Source organism: Crocodylus porosus, unplaced genomic scaffold, assembly GCF_001723895.1.
Source record: "Crocodylus porosus isolate Cpor-Errol unplaced genomic scaffold, CroPor_comp1, whole genome shotgun sequence".
Classification (NCBI taxonomy): domain Eukaryota; kingdom Metazoa; phylum Chordata; order Crocodylia; family Crocodylidae; genus Crocodylus; species Crocodylus porosus.
This window is the reverse complement of record NW_017728936.1, coordinates 12,095,907-12,102,506: the sequence shown is the minus strand read 5'-3', so window position 1 is coordinate 12,102,506 and position 6,600 is coordinate 12,095,907. Positions and strand designations below refer to the sequence as shown.

General features: G+C 57.7%; 1 protein-coding gene across 2 annotated transcripts in view; it reads right to left on the bottom strand.

Annotated features, from left to right (window-relative positions):
* The window catches only part of BCL9L (B-cell CLL/lymphoma 9-like), a 24,623-nt gene that overhangs the window by 17,426 nt on the left and 597 nt on the right, over window positions 1-6,600 (bottom strand). The window lies entirely within an intron of this gene.

Below are 6,600 nucleotides of genomic sequence, written 5' to 3'. Positions count from 1 at the left end.
GGCTGCCTGGCACTTGCAGGACTCCGGACAGCTGCCGGCACCCCCAAAGTCCAATGGCTAGCGACTGCAGCCACTGGGCCTACCGCTGCTCAGGGAGGACAGGGCACGTGCCCCCAAGGTTGCTGCGGCCAGAGCCAGGATGCAGAGCAGAAAGCAGTGTCCTGACCCCGCTTCTGGCACGTGAGCCCTGCGAGAGGGTCTCAGCTCCTGCAAGGGAAGCGGGGCAGCACCCATCCTGACCCACTCCAGGAAGTGCCTGGCTGGAGCTGCTAGACAGCACAGGCTGCCAGACAGACCCATCACTTGTCACTGCCCATGCAGCTCTCTCGGGGAGCCACGAGCTGGCTGCCCGGGGAGACCACGGTGCTGCTTTCAGATGACTCTTCCGTTTGCACACCCTGCCCTCTCCCCCAGGACGGAAGAATCGCCCACCTGCTCTGCCAGGCCGTCCTGCCCAGCCTAGGCACCGGGTGCAGTTATTCCTGCTGCTCAGGAGCCGGAAGCCCTGGGCCCGGCCCAAACCCTGGGGCTCTAAACAGAAGTGAACCAGCTCAGCAGCCGGACGGATGCCCCCCCTGAGCTGCTCAGAGCAGCCCAGGGATAGACAACAAGAAGACGACAAGCCTTGTATCCACTGCGACTTGAGATCAGACCCCAACCAAGCTGACATAGGCTCACACATCCCAGAGCCAGGCTGCTCGAGAGATGGTGACAGCGTAGGGCCAGGTCATCTGGGAACAAAACCCAGGCATCCTGCCACGAGCTCCCTGCAGACACTTGGCAAGTTCCTTGTGTGCCCCTGCCTCAGTTTCCCTACCTGCAAGCAGGCATCACAAGACCTGCACCCCCAGCACCATGAGGCTGGGCGCACGAAGCCCTGCTGAGAGGTCAGGGCACTTGGAGCTGCTCAGTCCTCCCCAGCACTTCTCGCCAGCCAGGTGGGATCCCTCGTGCCCTGCCTGGCCTATTGCTGCTTCCTAACTAGCAAGTCATTAGCAGCTCCCTCCCCCCGTCCCCGCACACCAGCCGAGGGCTCTGCTCTAGCCTGGAGGAAGATGGTGAGCCACGGTGCTGATTAATTTTCACAGCACATAAGGGAGTTGCGAGCCCTTTAAGTGTCAGCCAGTCTCGCTCGCTCACTCGCTCTCTCTAGGGGCCTATTAATAGCAGCTGGAAAGATCACATCACTCTCTGGATATTTATACCCCTCATTCCACACCAGGAGAGATTGATGTCAGTGCTGCTGTCCCAGTGCCTGCCCAATTGCTCTGTCTAACTGCTCGCAGGGGGAGGGGAGCTGCGCGGGGGAGGAGAAGGGCCACACGGTACAAGCTGCGGCGCTGAGCACGCGGCCCCCGGCACTCAGCCTGGCCGGCCTCAGGGAGTCCGCGGCCCTTTGGAAGCCGTGCCGCTGCCAGAGGACAGTCCAGGGAGCAGTCCCTGCAGCGGTCCTGCTGCCTGCTGGTGGCCGAGAGCCTCGCCTGCCACGCCGAGATCCCAGCAGCCAGAGTCTGCAGCCCCGGGGGGTCACGCTCACCAAGGCTGGGGCAGGAGTGACGCCTCTGCGCCCTCGGATGGGCACAGCGGGCTGGGGCAGATCACGGCCTGACCCAGGCTTGGCCCCCCCCGAGTGCTCCACAACACAAAGCACGTGCTGGAGACTTACCAGCTAGCTCTTCCCACGCATGAGAGGGAAGAAAGCGTCGGTGGCTGGGACCCTTCCCTGGGCCACCAAGCCAGGACAGATCAAGCACCAGGTTCCTGCTGAGGAACTCACGGGGTCTGTGGCAGCTTGGCCTCCGGTGCCAACCCAGAGCCGCTGACTGCCCAGGGAAAGGCCCCCATGCTCCCTGCTGTGCCGTGGGAGGACAGCTCTGCACAGACATGGCCCCACAGACTCACAATCAATGGCCAGACCTGCATGGCCACATTAGCCCAAGCTGCCTGGATGCAGCACCTCCCTGAAGCAGAGATCCAGGCGAGACAGCCCCAGGGGTGACACCGGGCCCAGCAGGGCTCCCCTAGAGACAGCGCTCTCCACAACAACGAGACTGATGGGGAACCAAACCTTCGCAGAAAGAGCTCACAAAAACATTCATACCTCCCCATGCAATGTCCCGTCCCACTCACCACAGTGCCCGTGAGCAGCAGTCCTGGACCAGGACAGCCCAGCCCCAATGCACCCCCACTCAGCAGTACCTCACCCAGACGCTGCACAGACAGGCATCCACCAGAGGCCCAGGAACCGGCAAAGCGGGAGCCCGGGTTTCCGCTGGAGCGTGCCGTAGCGTGGGCTGTGCTCTAGCAGGGACGTCTGCTGTGTCTGGTGGGAGAGATGCAGAGAGCTCTGGCTTTGCACCTCTCCCCGACCTGCTGTTGCTTAGGCTCGTGGGGCTGGATCTGCATCCATCTTGTTGGCATTTAGGCCTTCAGGCAAGAGGCAGCTTGTAAACACTGATTCCTCGAGGAAAGGGACTCTTCAGAGCAGTCCCAGTTCTCCCCTGCCATCTCGGATCTGGGGCGATTAGCAAACTCTCTTTTAGACTCTGTTCCAGTAAGAAGAACAGGTCACGTTTAAAAACCAAAACAGCTAACATGTGCAGACAGGGCTTAATACTTCTAGGGTGGGGAGGCTGGCAACAGGATGCAAACAGGCCTTGCCCCGTGAAGAGGCCCTAGACAGTTCTGCTTCAGCACCGGTGTCTGTCCATTGCTCAGCAACTAGATCGGACAAGTCTGGTGCTCATGAAAGTGGCTCACCGTCTGCCCAGCACCATCACAGCAGAAACAGCAGGTACGTGCAGCTGCCCCATGTCCCTCAGTCCCAGCCTGCAGATCCTAGCTTGCAGGGCTTTTCTTAGCAGATTCTCCAATTCAACCAAGTCTGAACCTGCTTCGCTTGTACGGTCTAGCACAACCACAGCCAGAAGTGACAGAAGAGTTGCTGCGTTAAAGATATACAATGGGATACATTCCTGTCCCCCCACTGGTGTCTTTGCAGACAGCGTAGGGACTTCTCGTAGTCTAGGCAGGAGTCGAATTTACAGCTCGCTGGATTCCAGACGATGTGCCAAACATCTGGCCAGCAGAAGAGGATTTATTAGAAGGTGGATACAGGGACACAGGGTGACAAATGACCCACAGCATTGCTGGAAAAGACGTGCCAAAGAGAACCAGACTACCGAGACATCCGAGCCCCTTGGCAGCTTGTGACGGGGCAAACAGCTTAGCAGAAACTCCACCTTTACTTGGCACTTTAAGGACAGCAAATTTTGCTCGCTAGTGGTTAAAGCAAGGAGCCAGGACTCCTGGGTTCGACTCTCTATTGTGCCACCGACTTCGTGACAGACCTTGTGCAAGATGGATTGTCTCTATGCTCCTCAGATTTTCAATAGGAAAATGAAGGGGATAATACAATACATCAAGCAGGGTACAGGAGGCTTAATAAGCGCCTCCACCGTCCTTAGGGATGTTAAATTCAAACCAAAGGGCAGCATCTGGGCCCTGAACATTCAGCTAGCCACGGCCTTAAATCCAAGACCTGTGGACATATAAAGAAATGCTGCTTTCACTAAGCGTGTCCCAGCCACGGTCCGAACGAGGAGGCTAAGGAGAGCCTGGGACCGGCGCTCCAATCCCAGGTGATGGACCAAGAAATCCGAAGCCCTGCTGTGGCCTCAGAGGAGCTGCTGGTGAATCCAGCTCTGCTCGCTCAGGAAGGAGCCTGGCTCGCAGATTCCTGGGGCAGCCACAGGCATGTGGAGCCCCCGCCCCCCGGCCGGGGCAGGGGAGCTGCCCAGCAGCCAATCTGTCTGCCTTGCTGCTTCCACATTTCGGTGCAGACTAACGCTGCTGCAATGCAATCCCCTGGCCCCAGCAGCCAGCAAGCAGGGCGTGCGCCCGTGCTGCCGGGGAAGCAAGAAAGGAAGCAGAGGAAAGACAATCGCAACAACCAGAGGAGGAAGGAGACCCAGTCACGGGCATACCTCCCACCCCATCAGCAGGGCATTGCTAAGGGGCCAGAAGGAAGGAGCTGCACTGGTGCAGCAGGGAGCAGGATCTGGCCTTCTGTGCTGTGCAGACATGCCCCACAGAATGCAAATGCCTGACGCATGAACACACAGGGAGACGGATCATGACAAAATGATGCAACAAGCAGAAACAGCCATTCTACCCCTCCCCACAGCCAGTCCTAGCAGCAAAGGCAGCCACCGGTGCAGACACCCCTGAGCACATCACACACCCCACCAACCTGCTCCTGCCGTCCCACACACGCCAGCTTAGGGGTGGGTGTCTGATCCAGAGCACCCCCAAATGACTCCAAGACCTTAGGTAGACAGGCAGACCTCAGGTAGGCAGTCTCTGCCTTGAAGCAAGGAGCCTAGAACAGACCCATTGTTTCTTAGGCACGGGGCAGCTTCACTGGGTGGCGAGACGAGACTCCAAAGGACCCTCACCAAAACCAGTCCTCTCACCCCATCAGTGAGAGACCATTGCCACTGCCAGCATCCTGCAGGCTAAGCCCTACAGGTCCTCAGCCAAAGAGATCAGACCTTTGCAAGTTAAAGCATTTTGTGAAGATGCAGTGACTTCCACGGCCTGGAGGGAGGTGGGCAGCGGTGTCCCGCAGGGTTCAGTCCTTGGACCGGTACTATTTAATGTCTTCATCGGTGATTTGGACGAGGGTGTGGAGAGCACCCTGTCCAAGTTCGCAGATGACACCAAGTTATGGGGCAAAGTTAACACACCAGAGGGCAGGGAGCAGATACAGGCCGATCTGGACAGGTTGGAGCAATGGGCAGAACGCGACAGGATGCAATTCAACAAAGATGAGTGCAAGGTACTCCACCTAGGGAGGAGGCATCCCCAGCACACCTATAGGTTGGGGGAAGACCTCAGCAGCGCAGCGGCTGAAAGGGACGTTGGAGTCATAGTTGACTCCAAGATGAACATGAGCCGGCAGTGTAACGAGGCCATCGGCAAAGCCAATCGCACCTTGTCGTGTATTCCCAGATGCATGACCAACAGATCGAGGGAGGTGATGCTCCCCCTCTATGCAGCATTGGTCAGGCTGCAGCGGGAGCGCTGTGTCCAGTTTTGGGCGCCGCGCTTCAAGAGGGACACGGAGAATCTGGAGAGGGTTCAGAGGAGGCCACTTGCATGATTAGCGGTCTCCGTGCAAGACCCAACGAGGGGAGGTTGAGAGATCTGGATCTCTTCAGGCTTCACAAGAGATGGCTGACCCTGTAGCCGCCTATAGGTTTATCAAGGGAGGACAACAGAGAATTGGAGATGCGCTATTTACCAGGGCACCCCTAGGAGTAACTAGGAAAAATGGGTACAAACTAGTGGAGAGTAGGTTCAGGTTAGACATTAGGAAGAAATTTTTCACAGGAAGGGTGGCCAAAATCTGGAATGGGCTGCCAAGGGAGGTAGTACTCTCACCTAACTTGGAGGTCTTCAAGAGGAGGCGAGATAGACACCTGGCTGGGGTCGTATCACCTCAGCGCTCTTTCCTGCCCGGGCCAGGGGGTCAGACACGACGATCCTTCGTGGTCCCTTCCGACTCTTCAATCTATGAAACTAAACTTTGCCAAAGTTTTGAACAGAAAAGTTTCTGCAGGCACAGACTCGGAGGCCACCTCGGAGTAGAGTGAGAGACCAGCACTGGAAACCTGCCCTGTCCCATCCGCAAGCAGCCCCTTCAACTTGATTTATTCACAGAGAAGTTTGTAAGGTCCTGATTTTGTCCCGACGCACTCACTGCTGTGCATCCTTTTTCCATCTGAGCAAACAGTGTAAGGCACGGGACTGGATGCCGGGATCTGCTGGAGTGCTTGAAAAGCAAGACACTCAATATGGCCCATCTTTTCAAAACCCTCCAACCTTTCCTTACTTAACTCGATGGCATGAAGAATGGTCAACACAAGCACCAATCAGTCACCCCACCGTCTCTGACCTGACAGACAGCCAACCAGGCTGCAACTGGCCATGCTGTTCCTGGGCACTTCTCCACCATTTTCAAACTGGACAGGGCCTCAAACCTAGACCCACAGGGCCTTGGCAACGACAACCAATGCCCTTGTGGACAAGTTCAAACTGTGTCCCACACCGCTGACTCGTGGCCATTCACAGTGCTGCCTGGTGGCCTTCAGGCTCTTCACGCTGGTGACATCGCCTCAAGGTGGCTGAAACAATATGCCGAAACTGCATATGCTAAATAAATAAGCATCTGTCCACGGTGGGGACAGACAGCCCCTCCCAGAGGCAGCTGTGACTGAAACCCGACAGCAGCCAGCAGGACAGAGCAGCTGGGCTGCTGCTTCACAGACAGCGAGGAAGCAGCCCCGTCCTCCCCTCCTCTGCAGGCAACTGGGCACGGCGGGCTCCGGGGCACCGCCAACTGCCCTCGCTTCTCTGCCGGAGCCTCGGTGGGCCCCGGAACAGGAGTGCCCGCACAAGTACCAGCGACTCACCTGGGACTCCACCGCATCCCACGGGGGCAGGGGGGGTGCAGCGTTTCATAGTTTCTAGGGTCGGAAGGGACCTGAGCAGATCATCTCGTCCGACCCCCTGCCATGGCAGGAAAGAGTACTGGGG